The 17,961-nt window shown below is 43.2% G+C and overlaps 1 protein-coding gene across 4 annotated transcripts in view; it reads left to right on the forward strand.

Moving 5' to 3' along the window:
* Positions 1–534: 534 nt before the first annotated feature.
* The window catches only part of sulf1 (sulfatase 1), an 82,296-nt gene continuing 64,869 nt past the window's right edge, over positions 535–17,961 (forward strand). For 3 of the 4 annotated variants that reach the window (XM_077553860.1, XM_077553863.1, XM_077553864.1), the window contains exons 1-4: positions 535–664; positions 1,304–1,443; positions 9,563–9,641; positions 9,720–9,917. The gene's annotated coding sequence lies outside the window, so the exon portion shown is untranslated. Of the gene's footprint in view, positions 665–782; positions 866–1,303; positions 1,444–9,562; positions 9,642–9,719; positions 9,918–17,961 lie in introns of those variants that run through there. The other variant, XM_077553861.1, reaches the window with a different exon arrangement.

Raw genomic sequence — 17,961 nt, forward strand, 5'->3', positions numbered from 1 at the left:
GTAACAATACACACATGTACACTGTATGTTTTCACACACACATCTCGTGTGTATATGTAGCTAGCTCAGTTAAATCAAAGTTATAAATAAGTACATGCAGGAATAAATAAATACATAAAGAGAAAGAAATAGAATCATAATAATAGACGCAAAAATGTCGCACTATCAATAGATAATAATAGTAATAATGGATAAATTATTAAATCAAAACAGAGAAGATGAAAAAAATATATGAAACTAAAATTTGGTGTATAGGAAAATGTCACACAATGCAAATAGATTATAATAGAAACCGTTTTCCTGTTAATTTTATTAAAATAATTCAGGTTCAGCTCAAGTCAAACTGTTGCAATAAAAATAATAATAAAATAAACACAAGTAATAGAAAAAAAAGTCCACCATTTAACAAACATTTAAAACGTGTTAAAAACAAAAAATTAACAAATCAAACCTGTCGCACTACAAATAATAATAACAGCAATTGAAAGGGCAGTAAATCGTCAGTCAAACTAGATCAAATCTGTTAGCTGTGGACTCACTACTGCCCCCCTTGGTGGAAATGAGAACTACATCAATTCCGGTTGCCAGTGGCACTTTGAGCACAAACCTTTGACTTAAATGGTGTATGTTAATCTTCAAACTCGACCCAAAGGACGTCATAAAGGTAAGATCGTTTTTTTCTTTATAATGTGTATACATTATAATTAATAACGTTTTTTTGTATACGTCATGGCGCCTCATGTCACCTCATACTTCCGGGTTCTCTCTGCTAACCGTGGCTAAAAACGTCTGGTTAGCTCCTTCTAACAACTTGTATCTGGGTTGTTTATAAGAGTCTACATTTCCATGCAGTTTGATGTGCGAAGTAAGAGATGGTTTTCATGTGTGGAGGATGTTATTGTTGGCCCCACTGTGAATTAAATAAATCTATTGTTCCTCGCTGGGATAGTTTTTCTGCTGCTAGTTTATAGCAGATTTTTGGATCATATTATGGCCACACGTTGGGCTTTATAGAGTTCTTTTGAGTCAATTTCAATTGTTGTGATGTGTTGTGTTCATAGAGAGTCTAACATGGTTGTGTGATCCTCAGCAACATCATGTATTGTTGTTCTAAATCCAGGAGGATTACTTAGCAGAAATCCTGTATGATTGTGGGGCTTTTCAGTTTAAATCTTCCCTCTCTCGAGTGCTTATATGTTCAAATCTGAGGCCTCATTACGTGAGCGCTAGTACCCGAGTCGTGTGTTTGCATCTCCCTTCACTTTCTTTCACACTAATACACGGTTCTTTTTCCTGACCGCAGCGCAGTCGACGTTCCAGACGTTTTGGGGATCATTTCAAAGGCTTGGCATGGACCCCGTGTCGGGCGAGGCAAAGAGACCTATGGGTCCGATGACTCATCACAATCCACCGCCTGTTCATCAGAGCCAAGGAGTCTCGATGGTATTTGTTTGAAGTGCACAAATCCACTCTTGGGCACTCTGTAATGTTATCTGGGTTGAGACAGTTTGAGAGTGGACAGGGAGAAAATACAGATACAATCGGTCAGTCAACTTTGTGAGACAAGTTGGTCAATTACAAGTGAGAAGCATCTTCACTTGGTGACCAATCCTCAAATGGGTGACATTAGTCACAAGGTCCAAATCAAAGTGTTTGCCAATAAGTGGCCCTTTGGAACACAAACATTAAGTGCCAAAATCAAAACAACACTAAATCACTAGTCGGATGTAAAATACCTTGTAAAGGGAATTGAAAGATTTGTTTCTAAATACATAAAATTGGCAAAAAATATTTGGGCTATCAGTGTCATGTTCAAACGCAAAGTATTCTGGGTATATAACAAGCAGGAAGTATGTACTCAAATATCCGTCATGTATTGTGAGCTCGAGTCTGAATTACATGCTCCACCTTGTTTCTTAGACGGTTAATTTTCCCTCTATTATACTTGGACCCACACACTGAGGAGCCTCTGAAAGCCTGTTATCTCGCGAGCTAGCTGGTGGCTAGCGCTTCTCGTCCCAATTATGGAAGTTAGAAAGAGGCTAGCAAAAGTAGCATCCGTTTTTCAGAGCGGTTACTTAATATTGAAACCTCGTTTAAAATATATATATATATATTTTTTTTTATTCATTCAAATATGGCAGGGTTGTTAATAGCACTCTTCTCTGTCATGCGTCAAATTTACAAGACATATTTATTTTCAGTTTTCCCTATTAAGTCAAAGGGGAATAGTAGCACAAATGGGAAGTAGAAATCTACCAAAAACAAACTTAGTGAGACTGCTAAGCAAAACAGAAACAATACTTATTTGGTCCAGATGACTAATCCTTTGATGCTTGCTGAAACGAGGACTAGTGAGGTGCCTGCGATACTGATGTTTCCTTACAAAAGAACGGCCTTCCATGGCTGTTTGGTCTCGGAAACTGCTGGCCAACAATCCGTCCGCATCCTCTCCCGTTGATGTTTTCATTTACATATAAAGTTATGTGTGCATGGCTTTCATAGTTAGCCTGTGATTTATTACGCGCCGCATTATTCGAAACAGTGCTGCCAAAATATTTGCTTCTCGCAAGCCGTTTATTTATGCCAGAGCCTTGCTGATGTGAGCTTGTCCGTGTTAGAGGCCAAGACTTATCTGGGATGACTGCTTTGAAGGTGCATAGGATAAAAAATAGAGTTTGAATGAAATTCACCAGATACTGAAGAATCTCATAATCTAAATACGCCGAACTTTTGGGGGGTAAACTATACCATATTTTATACAGAAATTGCACACAATCAACACGCTTTAGCCATAACAGAAGATATGACGTTTATTTGCCTGTGACTTTTATTCAGATAACAGCAAAGTAAGAAATTGCCGCAACTGTCTACACTTAGAACAACAGCTCAGGAGGATCATTGAATCCGTTTGAATCAGTTTTGGATTGCGGGTTGATTGTGTTTGGCCCCAAATCCAAGTCCAGAAAGTCAAAATCTTGCCACAGTTTGCCTTTAGCCTCAGGTGCTAGTTAGCTAGCTGCCTAGCTAGCTCCCTAAGAGGTAAACAAACACCATAGGAGCTAGCTAGGCAGATAGCACCTATGGTGCTCGTTTACCTGCTAGGGAGCTAAAGCCAAAACAGGGTTTTTACTTTCTAGCAGAGGTGCCAAATCCAAGTCCAGAAAGTCAAAACCTTGCCACAGTTTGGCTTTAGCCTCAGGTGCTAGTTAGCTAGCTGCCTAGCTAGCTCCCATGGTGTTCGTTTACCTCTTAGGGAGCTAGCTAGCTAGCTAGCACCCATGGTGCTCGTTTACCTGCTAGGGAGCTAAAGCCAAAACCGGGTTTTTACTTTCTAGCAGAGGTGCCAAATCCAAGTCCAGAAAGTCAAAACCTTCCCACAGTTTGGCTTTAGCCTCAGGTGCTAGTTAGCTAGCTGCCTAGCTAGCTCCCATGGTGTTCGTTTACCTGTTAGGGAGCTAGCTAGCTAGCTATCACCCATGGTGGTCGTTTACCTGCTAGGGAGCTAAAGCCAAAACAGGGTTTTTACTTTCTAGCAGAGGTGCCAAATCCAAGTCCAGAAAGTCAAAATCTTGCCACAGTTTGGCTTTAGCCTCAGGTGCTAGTTAGCTAGCTGCCTAGCTAGCTCCCATGGTGTTCGTTTACCTCTTAGGGAGCTAGCTAGCTAGCTATCACCCATGGTGCTCGTTTACCTGCTAGGGAGCTAAAGCCAAAACAGGGTTTTTATTTTCTGGACCTGGATTTGCCACCTCTGCTCGCTAGCTAGCTAGCTAGTTCCCATGGTGTTCGTTTACCTCTTAGGGAGCTAGGTAGCTAGCTAGCACCCATGGTGCTCGTTTACCTGCTAGGGGCTAAAGCCAAAACAGGGTTTTTACTTTCTGGACCTGGATTTGCCACCTCTGCTCGCTAGCTAGCTTGTTAGCTCGACGCAACCACTCGAACGACCCACAAGAGAGTCTTCTCACTGTAACGCCGTCCGTCTTGTCGTGTGTTTGCAAAGCTCAAGTCTCAGGTGTCAGATAACCCTCGTAAAGCGCCGTCGAATAACACTGAATCATTTAGCTTGGCAACGACGGAGGCTGTTTTGTGGCATTGGGGGAGAAGAAAGATGACGACTGATTGATGGTGATGACGCCGGCGATAAGCACCGTTCCGGGAATCTCGAGGGGCGCGCAAAAAGAATGAATTTCAGCCGCCTCGCACCTGTTTCGGCTTCTCCCCGTGGCTCATTTCAGAGGAAAAAGTATCCTGTTAATTGTTGCTACACGAGAAGCATTTGCTTACTTCCCAGTAATCTGACTGACGCCGCTTCCCCCAGTCGACGGCAGCCGCTGCCAAAAAGCCTGATGTCACTTTCCCCATCACCATCATCGTCACAGCGGGAAATGGAATTGCTCAGCGCACCCCCCCTCAACCTCTCTCGGTTGAAACAAAGTATTGACGGACAAACGGGATGGATTCCTCTGGACCGGTGACTCACGGCTTTTAGCGCAGTCGATCACCGCGAGTGCAAAACAATAAATTGTTATTAAGGGATTTACCGCAGTGCATTACAGTCAGCCCTCTCGGCTCACCATGTCGTGCAAAGGGCCAATGAGGAAAAAGTCAATGATTTATTGGGAAAGAATGAAGAACTTTTGGCATCCGGAGCAGTTGCATGAGCAGGTTGTACGTGAGAGGGATTGCTCATGTAATCATATTCAGAGTTTTCGTGCCTGGTGTAGTGGTCACTGAAGTGGACAGCTGCTTTCTTCTCGGTGGCAAAGTTGTTCAATTAGTTAGTAGTGGGTCGCTGTTCAAAAAGATGTCTAAAACCAAGTTGGCTGAGTCTTACTTTTAACTCGGTCATTGCCAACCCAGTAAAAATGGATCTTTGACGTCTGTAGCCGTCAACGGCAGCGAATGAGTTAAGGCATCCTCTGTAATGACCGATTCGCAACCTTGACATCAAGACTCGTTTTTTTTAATAGGTGTCCACTGGAGAGACTGTTTCGCCATTTTCAAACGTCAAGAAGGAAAAAACATTTTACAACCCGAAAAGAGACAAACTCAATTATTTCTCCCTCCAACTTGTCCTGGTTGTTCTTTCCTATATGGTTTTCTGACATCCTTCGTCCCTTGCGTCATCCCGGGTCCCACGCGGGGCCGCCTGGAAAATCCCCGTTAAAATCACTTTGGCTATTTTTGCCACACTTTGGCTCATCTCAAAGACCAGGCCGGCGACTGAGTGAGTGAAAGGGAGAGAAGTCGCTTGTGGGTAATTAAGCAGTTTCTCAGCGACGCCGGTGACAAGTCCACTCGTCGGTTTTCGTTGCCAGAATTGAAGAACTTTTCAATGAGCCAAACAATGATGGTTTCTGCGGCCCAAGGCCGTTTCCTGTGATACATTTCCTGGAAACCAAGAACAGGAAAGTAGGGAAAGTAGATTTGGAATTGACGTAAATGACCAGAAGGTTCAAGTGTGCCGGTCATCTTCTCCACAAGAGGGCACAGATGATGTGGCTAGGACTTGTCATGCCACACTCTGGTCTGGTCCTTTCCATTCATCTCCAGTTCTTTTAAAGCAAGATCTTGCACGAACAAACCAGGATGAAGATGAAGGCTCTGTATAAAAACCTCGAAAATTCACAGGCAGACCTTTTATCCACTCCAAAGCACGGACAACTTAAGAGTCTTCACTGAACCTAGCATGGATGTTTTTGGACATGTGTGGGGAAGCCGGAGTACTTAGGGAAAATGGACGCAAACATGAGGGGAAGATTCAGAGCCAAGATTGGAACCCAGAACCTCAAAACTGTGAGGATACAAACCCAGAACCTTGGAACTGTGAGGCAATGCGCAAACCATGACCAGGTCCAGAGCTGGTCGAGTCGAACACCTGCTGCTATTGCCACACTAGCAAGGTTTTTACTTTCTTGACCTGGATTTGCCACCTCTGGATGTGCCAACTTAAACGTTATGTCCACTGTAGTGACCGATGCGCATCTTTGACATCAAGATCACTCATGACTCTAGCATATTGAAAATGTGGTGCGACTTTTAGCATACTTTTGTCGTTTTCGCTACTTTTTTTTCATCACCTTTCACTTGTAGCGTTGAGTTATGAAAAATGTGGTGCAAAAAAATGCAATGTAGCCTGCACGTGCTATTTTATTAGCCTCCTTCGCCCCATAAATGTAATTGATGGCCAAGTTAGGTGCTGGAGTGTGGACAGACGGACAACTGGTGAGACACCCCAGCGTCTTGGACGGAGAAGCCACCGTGATATAGTGCCGCTCCATCCCCCCCCTCGGCCCCCCAACCCTGCCGCCCTGCTCCCTCCGTGACCGTCAGAGCCGCACGGAGGCGTGGAGGCGACCACACAAAAGAAATATTTGTCCAATCTGTCCAAGCAAACTCCCGCAACCCCCTGATCGAGGATCCCCGACTTTCCCATCGTGCTCAATCGGCGTTCTGTGTAATTGAAAAAGAGGAGTGATGCCTGGAATGGGAACTGGCTGGCTGGAGGTGACTCGGGGAAAAAAAACCCGCTGTGTGTGATGGATGATAAACATCGATAACAGTTAAACTGAGCCCCGTAAAAATGTGAGGTTAAAATATATTTTCCCTTTCGCTCAAGTATTTCAAGTGATGAGAGCGCTAGAGAAGATTAATATGAATTCAGTGAAACTGTGATGCTCGGTGGGATACGCACAGAACGATTTTTAGCATCTTAACTCTTTGACTGCCAAAAACGTTAAATAACGTTTAGTAAAATCCTATGGAGGAGTGCCAAAGACGTTAAAAGACGTTTGTTTCAAAACAGAGGTAAAACTAACCATTTTCTATTGTTGATTACTGAAAAACGGAATAAGGTAGAAACAAACTTTTTTTTCTGATGAAAGATGAGAGTCCAAGCTTTCATTTGGTAGTATGTGTGTTTCCATAGTCCAAACACATAATTTTCTGTGGACCTTGAAAGATCAGTCAAAATGCTTAAATCGGCTGGCACTGGCGACATCCCGTTTCTGAAAACGTCTGGCAGTCAAAGAGTTAAGAAAAAAATTGGAAGTATTTCTTTTATAGTAAATGTTTGTCATGTACTTGAGATGACTAACACATAAGCACTGTACTACCAATTGGGAGTTTCTTTCCCCTAACTAGATGTCTGTTGTAGTACCAAGACTGACCTGTGAGGCAGCACTTTACCTTAGGGCAACCTATACAGTCAGAAAATACAAAGAAGAAGAAAACTCACTAATTGCCCCTACCGTTAGAAGAACAGGTCTTAATCAATGAGTCTGGTAAATAGTGAACATTTTCATCACTGACGATTATCCAACAATCAGACCCGATTATCCAACGATCGAGAAATATGTGAATTTGGCCCATTTATATGTATGTGTGTAACGTGCGATTGTGAGTCCAAATTGCTTCATAGTGTTCTTTAGAAATACAAACAATCCATTTCAATCATCCATGAAGGGATTGTATTGGACCTAAAAGGCTCCTCTGTGTATTTTATTTGTTTGTTTTCCTTTTGTTTCCCTCTCTGACAGCTTTCCTTCTAGAGGTCGGAAGTCCCCTTTTTTTCAATGCGGTCCCGCTAAAAGAGGATGTTGCAATGTGTGTGCTTGTGTGTGTGTGTGTGCGTGTAAAGTGAAAAGGGTTGCCAGGGCGGCGAAAAGCGACTTGTTTGCTCACGTCCCGACCTGCAGAATGGACGAGGACACAGATGGAGGAGGGGGGGGGGGAGACTTCTTTTTCTTCTGACCTCAACCCTCTTGCGTGTTTGGGGAGACATGGAAACCTCGGCCGGGACAGACAGGCATCCGATTGAACGCAGGAAGATGTCTGAATAGAGTGAGACGAGAAGTGAAAGTCGGCTGGTAGGCGGGCCGGGGGGGATTATTGCGATGAGGTCAGTATAATGCGAGTTGTCTTAAAAACAGCTTTTTTTGGGTACCGGCGAACCCAGTCACCCGCTAATCACAAGCACGGCTATGTGGTAGGTTGATACAGCAGTAGCGCTGGGTCCAATACAAATCAGCTGAGTCCAGGCCTTGACCTCTCAAGGCAGTCATAAAACTTCAAAGCCCCCCCCCCCCCCTCCGACTTAAGAAATCATCTGGCTTTGTTTCCCCACCATATTTGCTTCCCTCTACGTCTTCTTGTGGGAACCAAGTTCATCCCTGATATTTTCAGAGAAAAGAAATATACAACACCCTGGTCTATACTGAACCTATGCAGTAGAACCTCCAATCTGTTTGAATACAAAATGTTCTTTTGAAAAACTGTACAGGCTGCAAAGTCATCAGTTTTTGAAAACCCCCCCCCCCCCCAAAAAAAAAGGCAAAACGCTACTTGGGTAAATGTAACAGAGTATTTTTGAGGGGTGCCTAAAAGTCTACACGTGCCCATGGTTGAGTTGTTGTGCCAGGTGATGGAGGTTCATGTATCACCAGTGTGATTCTGAAAGTGTTGGGTGGGGGTCTGAGATCCTACAGTGCAGTTGTGACTTGCTGACAGGTGTAGCACGCTGGAAGGTGAAAGTTCACTGAAGGTTGCCACAGTGACACATGTCTGGAAATGTTTCTAGTCTGTACTCCCATCTTGTGTTGGTAGCCTTCAAAGCTAGTGTTGCTAATGCTAATGCTCAATAGAGTTGCCACCCATGTTTTGGGATTTTGTGATGCTAAAATGTCCACATATTCTAAATTTGCCGGGGGTATGAATAATTTCAGGCTTGACTGTTAAGTGCCCGAGCTTGGTCAGGTGTCCTTCCCCCCCACAAATCCAAGGTGGCATCCCTAATGCTCAAAAAATGTTTCTAGACTGAGTCTGAAAACGTACTGTACTCCATTTTGTGTTGGTAGCCTTCAAAGCTAATGTCGCTAATGCTAATTCTCAAGAAACGTTTATAGACGGAGTCTGACAGCTTACTATACCCTTTGTTTTGTTGGTAGCCTTCAAAGCTAATGTCGCTAATGCTAATTCTCAAGAAACGTTTATAGACGGAGTCTGACAGCTTACGATACCCTATGTTTTGTTGGTAGCCTTCAAAGCTAATGTCGCTAATGCTAATGCTCAAGAAACGTTTCTAGACGGAGTCTGACAGCTTACTATACCCTTTGTTTTGTTGGTAGCCTTCAAAGCTAATGTCGCTAATGCTAATGCTCAAGAAACATTTCTAGGCGGAGTCCGACAGCGTACTGTACTCCCATCTAGTTTTTACTGTACTCCATTCTTAACCGTCATACAGCTGTTTAATGATGATACATTTTCTGCCGTAGTTGACCTATTGATAAATTGTGCAGAATGAGACCAATTCCCTGTATCAGGAAATTGATACCGGTACCAAGCACCAACAATTGACCATTATAGAGATTGTAAAGTCCGACTAACTAGCCAGTAGCAGTCCCATGTTTTCCCTCGATGCTCCAGCTCAAAACAGCTTGACTTGGCCCCCTGATTGCGAACCCTCGAGGGACCCGCAGAGTAGCGATCATATTCAATGGGAGAAAGTTTGACAGAAGTAATATACCGCCTTGTCCTCCCCCTCCTTCTCTTCTTCCTCCTCCAGCTGGCCAGCAGATGGGGGAGGACCTGTCGGCCAAGACGGGGAGAAAGGGGAATGAGGAAGAAGAGGGCTGAAAGTAAATGTTAGTGAGTGATAAGCACACTTGGGCCGATGTGAACTTAGATAGTTCCTGACTTTGCGTGTGCGTTTTTGTTTACAGGTCCTCACGCAAAGTGCAGGAAGCCGGACCCGTGCGGGGGGGAGGTGATGACGGTGTCGGAGGCTGGGCATTTGAACGGGGGAGGTCAGCATTGCGCTTGCTTTTTGTTTACTTCTTTGGAGGCCCTTCACAGAGGAAGCCAGCGGGTGTGTGGAAATCAACAGGGACGTGTCCTGCTAAGATTCGTATAAACATCAGGTACTCGTATGTAGTTGAGAAGGTTTCTCAGTGAGTTTGTGTGTAAGTTTTTTTTTTTTTTTTTTTTAAAGTTGTACACAGATGGTAGCAAGAAGACAGGAAGTGGGGTCATCGTTTAATCTTTTAGTCTACGTGTATTATGGATGGAATTAGAAGTGAAACGTAGGGCTGGCTTTTATCAATGAATTCATGTTTATTTAAAGGGATTCTATTTAGCAGCTTCCGTAGTTTAAAAAATGTGCACTACTTGCACCATCAACATGGCTACGAACTGAGCTATTTCGTGGCGACAGTCGTAGCCATTTGGTCACTATATATATATATATCACACATTTTCCAACCCCAACTGCCATCTTCAATTTGGGACCCCCAGAGTCAATCATGTTGAAATTTGATGAAGACTTGGTGTCCGTTAATACGTTGAAAAAGGAAAATGAGAATACAAGACAACCCCCCCACCCCCGCCCCCATTGCTTAGTAAAAAACACATAATATAAAGTGCTTAGAGCATCACAAGTCTATTGTTACCTGGCCATTTCGTTATCATGGTTGTTATCAGGGCAACAATGCTTGCTATAAAACCATTTCACGCCGAGGATGACTTAACACACAAACTGACTTCCTTTCGTCACTGTTTAAAACATTGGCCAATGTTAAACCTCTTTGTTTGAAAAATCTATGATAAACTAATCAAAATAAGGATTACAGTTTTGCTTTTTTTTTTCCTATGTATTGGTAGGAAACAAAGGGTTAAAAACACAACCAGTCATTTTCTTCATCTATAAACAAAGCATTCTCTAAAAAAAATACTTCTGTGTTGAATTTTCATCCTAACCCAAACACCAAAACTTTATTCCAGTAAAATAGGTCATCAAATATGCTTGTTTGTGGGAAAAACCTCTTCAATCCATTACGCTGCTTAATAGTGACCTCACTTGCCCGCTTCATTTAATCCTGCGTATTTTGTCTATTTTGTTTGCCTTGACCATCAGGCGATCAAACCTTCTCCCTCAGGTGTCCATTTTTTTTTTTTTAATTACAACCCACTTACGCCTTTACGGCGACATAAATGACAATGACTTGTCATCTGGCTTCCTCTCCCCCCCCCCCCCCCCCGCCTCCCTGCCTTGTTCTCAGTCGTACCTTCCTTATAACCCCGTGTCTATAAAATGCTAATTTTGCCTTTTAATTGTCTCTGGTGGGGACCGTGGAGTGAGCTGACCGTGAGACCTTGTTCTTTTTCTCCCAGCAAGCCCCCGTTGATTGTAAATGTACTGTAGCTCTGCTTGTGATAATCTTAGGCCGTGCTGGACCCGAACGTCCGCCACTGGTATAGTCATGTACTGTTGTCTACATTTTTTACAACGGTTTTTGCGCTGAAGGACATTTTTGGTGTTCGAAAAATGGGCTCAACAATTTAATACGCTTCATTTAGAGGCTTGTCGAGTCAGCCAGGTGTGTTTGTTGTGCTTTCATTCTCCCGTAACGACGGATACTTCCCGTCGGGCTGATTGACCCACGAACGTGTACGTTCGGCTAAATGTGTTGTTTGTTTTTTTTGATAGCCCGCAATGTACTCCAATGGGTTTTATGTCCCGTCTGAGCGGCGGGTCAGAATGCACTGAAATAAACTGACATCCTTTGGGGATTGGCCATAAAGCGCAGTAGCACTAAAAGTCGTGATCCCCCCCTCGTCTCTTTGGGCGATAGTGTGAATGGAAAATGGCGGCGCGTTCATGAGTTGTTCTTTGGTGTCCAGTCTTTTTACAAGTCAAACAAGTCCAGGTCGTGTGTCATACTGTCATCGATTTAGTGGGTTGAACCCCCGCCAGACTGTTTAATTAGACAAAACTGGCACAAGACTGGAGGTGTAAAACATGCTTCAAAAGACGCATTGTACCTCCAAATTGTTTGTAAAATATCCCCAAAATATTGACTATTACCCAAAATGCTTTTGTCACTGACTCGGTACGGATACTTTGGCATCTGGAAACATTTTGTTAGGTGTACTTCGATATGTGTGAAAATCTTCCAATCCATTGTGAACCTGTGGAGAGTTTGCGAGCTCGAGAGTGTCGAGGACGAGTCTTTTGCAATGTCTGTAACTCAGAATCAGGAAAGTGATGAACCACTTCGGTTTTCCCTCAATGAACTTTTGCCGATAATTACCACAAGAACCCAAACACTAGCATAACTCATCAGCACATTTTGTTTTTTTACAACATCATCTTGGTTTCCGGCATTCCTCTCCGGGGTGCAGATTTCTCCCCGTTAGCCGCCACATGTTCGACAAAGTTAAAAGACGCTCTTGCCTTGAATTGTTGTTTCCAGAACATCTGAAGGGGAAATACCGGGTTTCCGCTCGCGAGTTTCTCAGTCCCAGTGGCCAAGTGTTTCTCAGGCTCTGCGGAACTTGCGAGATGTTGTTGGGCTATTGTGTGTGTTTGCGTGTGATTAAACAATGCTTTGAACGTGTTAATGGGCTTTGTACTTTGACTGGATTTCATTTACCAGAAATTGATTGGAAATGACTGTTAAGAAATACTTTCCCATCCAGTGTGTTGCGATTATGTTTTCTTTGACTCCTTACTTTCTTTTGAGTCTTTCAAGTCATTGACAGTCCTAAATTGGTCCTGAAACCAACGGCCTTTCTGGCCTTTTTTTTTTTTTTGCTAACCACACCAGGCAGGTCCCTTGCGAGCGAGCGCTTGTCTGGCTTTTCACAGCCAGTTTGGGGAGCGCCCTTAATTTACGAGTCATTTCCTTAAGAAAACATGCCGTCTGGACAAGCCCTCATCTAAGGATGCTTATTTGGAGGCGTTTGATTACAGAGGAAGGCCGATGACAAAGGCGGCTTGTTAGGACTGATCAATTTAGTCTGGACGGGGGGCAGTTTAGTTGATGGGGAGTCGCTAAATTCAAAGCCCAACTGAGACTGATTATTGCTGTTGTTTTGCCATTAATCATTGGCCAAGTTGTTTTGAATACCATACCTACTTATTACCTAAATGGCTGTCACTTAAGTTGTTACAGCTCATCATGGTAGTCCTCTTCTGGCAATATTTCATTATTTGGCAACACCAGCATCTCATTGGAAAACCTTAAAAAAATGCTTGACCTCTCAACTTTTTCCTGGTCTTAGTTCACTTCTACTTTGGAGTCCCCCCCCCCCAAAAAAAAATAAATAAAAATACATGAATAGCCTGTAAAGATCAAAATGATGAGTCATTATTTAAGGATAGCTATTTGTAGGCATCTGCTAGGTATTTATGGACTATGGGTTTGAATCCTTTCTGCAGGGATGTGATTTTTCCGCTAATTTGCGGAATTCCGTTTTTTTTATCCCCCCCCCCCAAAAAAAAATCCGTTTTTTTTTTTTTTTTTTTAGTACTGTAGTTCATTGTGTATGCACATGACTCCGACAGATAACATCTTCTGCTATAACAAAGACATTTGTGGTATGCTCTAATATGAGTTACTTTTCATTTGGTCATGATACAATTATTTGTTCATGAAATTTGAACTCTTCAACATTATTTATGTGTTAACTTAGTAATCACATTAGTTAGATATGATGATATTCTCAGTGATAGTTTTTAAAAGCAAAGGCAGTCCAATGTTTTTGAATGTGACTGATTTTGAGTTGACTAAAACTGCCATTTTATATGGGATAGTTCAATATACATTGAAAATTTATGCTGTTGTTTTGTCTATTTCTTTGTCATGTGAGTGCATTGAAAGTACTTAACTCTTTGACTGCCAGACGTTTTCAGAAAAGGGATGCCGTGGGTGCCAGCCGATTTAAGCATTTTGACTGATCTTTCAAGGTCCACAGAAAATTATGTTTGGACTATGGAAACACACATACTACCAAATGAAAGATTGGACTCTCATCTTTTATCAGGAAAAAAAAGTTTGTTTCTACCTTATTCCGTTCTTCAGTAATCAACAATAGAAAATGGTTAGTTTCACCTCTGTTTTGAAACAAACGTCTTTTAACGTCTTTGGCACTCCTCCATAGGATTTTACTAAACGTTATTTAACGTTTTTGGCAGTCAAAGAGTTAAAAACACGGAAAACCCATGAGCTCCGGGGCCCTGGACCTAGCTGGGTGCCAGCAGCCCCCAGACCCCCGGCTAAATTTTCAGATAATTTCACTTTGGTCAAATCACATCCCTGTTTCTGGTAGACTCTGTAACTGTAGTTCACATCTATTGTAGTTATCACCGAGTCCTTCTTAGCAACACCAGCATCTCATTGGAATCGTGTGAGACCTCCAACTTTGTCTGTCTTACCCCTTTTTAAGTCCAACCATCCATGTCACCAGGTGGGTTCAATTTCCATTCCGCCTCAAATTTATTGGGCAGTTACTCATCGCTCTGTGTAGTGCCATGGGGTCTAAATAAACACAGGAACAGCCTGTAACGTTGCACTCAAATATTCTGAATTCGGTCAGCTTTTATTGGACAGCCAAAAGCTAAATGTTTGCGGTGATTCATCGCAACATAAAAGCCTTCACCAGGTGTTGTTGGATTCCGCTCGCGCTGGATCGTAGCCATTTGTTGATCTTAACGTTGAAGTGGTATCGTTCATATCTATATGGGCTCAGATTGTAGTTGTGGCCCTCGGGTTATAGTGTTCCATCGTCACATCTGGTTCTTCTCATGGGGCTCTTTGCTGGAAACAAAACACAAGCGAGTACCTGCGAGGATCTGCTCCATCTATTGTTGTTTCCTGTTGTGAACCGTTGGAAAAAATATCATCCCTTGATGAATCCAGATGTCTTCCGCAATACTTTAAATAGAACGGCCATACTGTCATAAAACCTTAGGGGGAAAATGATCTTTTCAGATGACAGTATTCCCATCGCACCCCTTTTTTATTTTGTTCTTCTTCAGCTGCGGTCTTTTTAATAAACCTGCCATAACAGCTGTTTTTCAGTGATGATGGCCTATTAGTTTACCGCCTGCCTTTTACTGAGAGTACTCGCCTTCCCCACCGAGCCATTTGCGGCTTTGTAATCTCACCTTTCAATCTCGTAAATTCATGTATCTCTGCGGTTGGTTCGTGTACAGCGATTAATTAAAGCGGTCGCCATTTCAGAGGCTGATAAGAGAACGAGCACGGAGCGCAAAGGCCTGTAGGGCATTTGTAGCTCCAAATTCTACGAACGCTTCTTTACAGCAGATGCTCTTTGATTCACTTATAAATAAAAATGGATGAATGAAACGGACGTATTTAGAGATTAGCTGTATGTTCAACAGGACTGTTGGGTTCAATGGGTTTATCTGCACCTCCTGTTACAGATGTTTCGTTGAATCCACCTTGACAGCATCTGCAGCTCTCTGTAAACCCACTGACCACCTTTTTATATACACTCCACTACTCTCTCTTTTTTTTTTTATTTAGTAAGTACAATTTCAGAAATTGCTAAACTTACCCCCAGTACCAGAGAGGACTTCATTAAAAAAAAAAAAAAGGATCCTCCCTCAGGGGTTTCAGATAAAGAGATGTCTTTTACCATTGCAGTACATATCCCATCTGTTGCGCTACCAACTCAATGAGGTATAAATGTGCAAAAAAAAAAAGGTCCACTTGTTCCACGGCAGCACAACACAGACGTTTATCAGTGGAAATAGTTTACATGTTCTCATAAATTTCCTGTTGTGCACGATTAATGACTGGCAACCACACATTAATTCGCCTGGAGGAATCCGTGTCAAAAAGGAAAGAGGGCAGTTTTGTTTTTCCGAACAATACCGGCTTTCTCGTTCCCTTGTGTTCCAACCCCCACTTTCTCTCGCTCTCTTTCTCTCTCTCTCACTTCCGAACTTAGATATTTCTGTCTTTGGGGGCAAGGGGGAGATAGATCTACTTTTTTGACATTTTGCCCTTCAGCTGAGGCCCATAGGCCCCCTTCTTTTCAGCTACCAGCAGAACAAGGTTGCTACTTGTCCTAGAATCGCAGTGCCGTAAATCAACAGACGTGCTAGACTTGGAATCAGACCCGTTTTTTTTTTTTTTGGGGGGGGGGGGGGGGCAAATAGAGATGTTGACTGTGAGCTACCAGTGGCTTTGCTTTTTGTCAAATGAGTCCGGAGAATGCCATGCGGCTGTTGGTGGAGATCCAAATGAGTGCGCTGCAGAGCATCATTTTTCAATACAAGGATGCGTCAAGACCTGCTCAAGTAAAGTCCTGACAGACAATTTATAGTCATATTTTGTCCCAAGATACTCGCTTGTCTGCTGTTTAGCATTCAAGTCGAACCCTCCCAAGATTTCGGCCCTGTGCGAGTACTGCAGAGTGTTACGAATGATGCATTAACATACGCCGCCACACACTGCTTTTGACTTCGAGATGTCAGATTAAAAGTAGTTTAACGATGTGCCGGGAACATTATCTCCTCCTGCGACGACGTGGCGATAGGGAGTATGAATAATGAGCCGAAGGAGACGCAACAAGCAGATGGTATTCCGATCTCGTGTTTTTCGGTGAGCTCGTCCCGGGCGCTCCGCAGCTGTGAGGTCTGCGCTACTTGCAGTGCATGTGCAAGTCCAGGGATGGCCGCCGCTGGGTTGTCCCGTTCAGGGTGTCTTGCGTATGGGTGTGCAGATGCCGATTGTTTTTTTTTTTCTTGCGTTACTCTGGAATTCAGGTTGAGGCTTCAATCGGTATGAGTGTTTTTGTAAATAAATAAGTGAACAGGCACCGGTGCTGCTGGCATTCTTGGTTCAGGTTGCACTTTTCTCAGATGCTTCCTTAATCTTCGGGTCCCATTCAAGTCCGCTCCAGCAGAGCCCTGTTAGCACAAGCTAACCTCATAACCCTGCCATCAAGTGACTTTCACGTCTTCACTTTTTTTCCCGGAGTGCGGAGTACTCTCCGAACTGAAAATGATTATCTTTAAGAACTGCTGACGCTCGCTGAAAAAACTTCTTGCCTGGGAGATTTTGCACAATCACGGTCGGATGACCTCAGTCCGCACAGTCACTACAAGAACGAAGACCGTTGGGGTGACGGCGTTGCTGCGATTTTCCACGGGAGCTGTACAACTTTTCCGATTGGGGCCCGCACCACACCAGAGGGCCGTTTGTCAAAGCTGTGGCAAGAAATGACTGCTCACTCCAGTGAGTTTGATCCCCAAGCGAGATAAGGACAGGCTTCATGAGATTGGATTACCCCCCACTCCCACTCCCTGCTTGCGAGCACGGGTCTCCAGCGTGATAAAATACCTCCCATCTCCTCCTTCTTGATGTCTAATGTCTAATCTTTTCCATGCTCTTATATCCTTGATGCGGATTGGGTGTGTTATTGCAGCCCGACTACAGCTGGAACACTTTTCCAGGCCAAACTGGAGGGTGTGAATGAGCAGCTGACCCATAATTTTGCATTCCAACTTTTTAAGTGTTTTGAATTAGCCCCTGCAATTGAGCGGCTTTTGAATCTGTCTCTGTAACTTTGATGTCTTTCTATCGCTTGAATGTTGGCCTACAGTACACTCGCGCTGATATGTATTTGTTGGCCATTCATTTGTTTGTTTTTTTTACTTTCTTTCCTGCGTGCCTGCAATTTATCCGGCTAAAATGACCTGGATCCTTTTCCTCTCTGCTATCCCTCTGGACCCTTTATTACATCTTAACTCTTTGACTGCCAGACGTTTTCAGAAAAGGGATGCCGTGGGTGCCAGCCGATTTAAGCATTTTGACTGATCTTTTGACTGATCTTTCAAGGTCCACAGAAAATGTTGTGTTTGGACTATGGAAACACACATACTACCAAATGAAAGATTGGACTCTCATCTTTCATCAGAAAAAAAAGTTTGTTTCTACCTTATTCCGTTTTTGAGTAATCAACAATAGAAAATGGTTAGTTTCACCTCTGTTTTGAAACAAACGTCTTTTAACGTCTTTGGCACTCCTCCATAGGATTTTACTAAACGTTATTTTAACGTTTTTGGCAGTCAAAGAGTTAAGATGAAGTCTTTCAGCAATGCATAAATTTCCACTGTCTTATTTCCTTGAGTTCTCCAACTCCAATTTGAAA

The sequence above is a fragment of the Vanacampus margaritifer genome, chromosome 20 (assembly GCF_051991255.1).
Source record: "Vanacampus margaritifer isolate UIUO_Vmar chromosome 20, RoL_Vmar_1.0, whole genome shotgun sequence".
In the NCBI taxonomy this organism is placed as follows: domain Eukaryota; kingdom Metazoa; phylum Chordata; class Actinopteri; order Syngnathiformes; family Syngnathidae; genus Vanacampus; species Vanacampus margaritifer.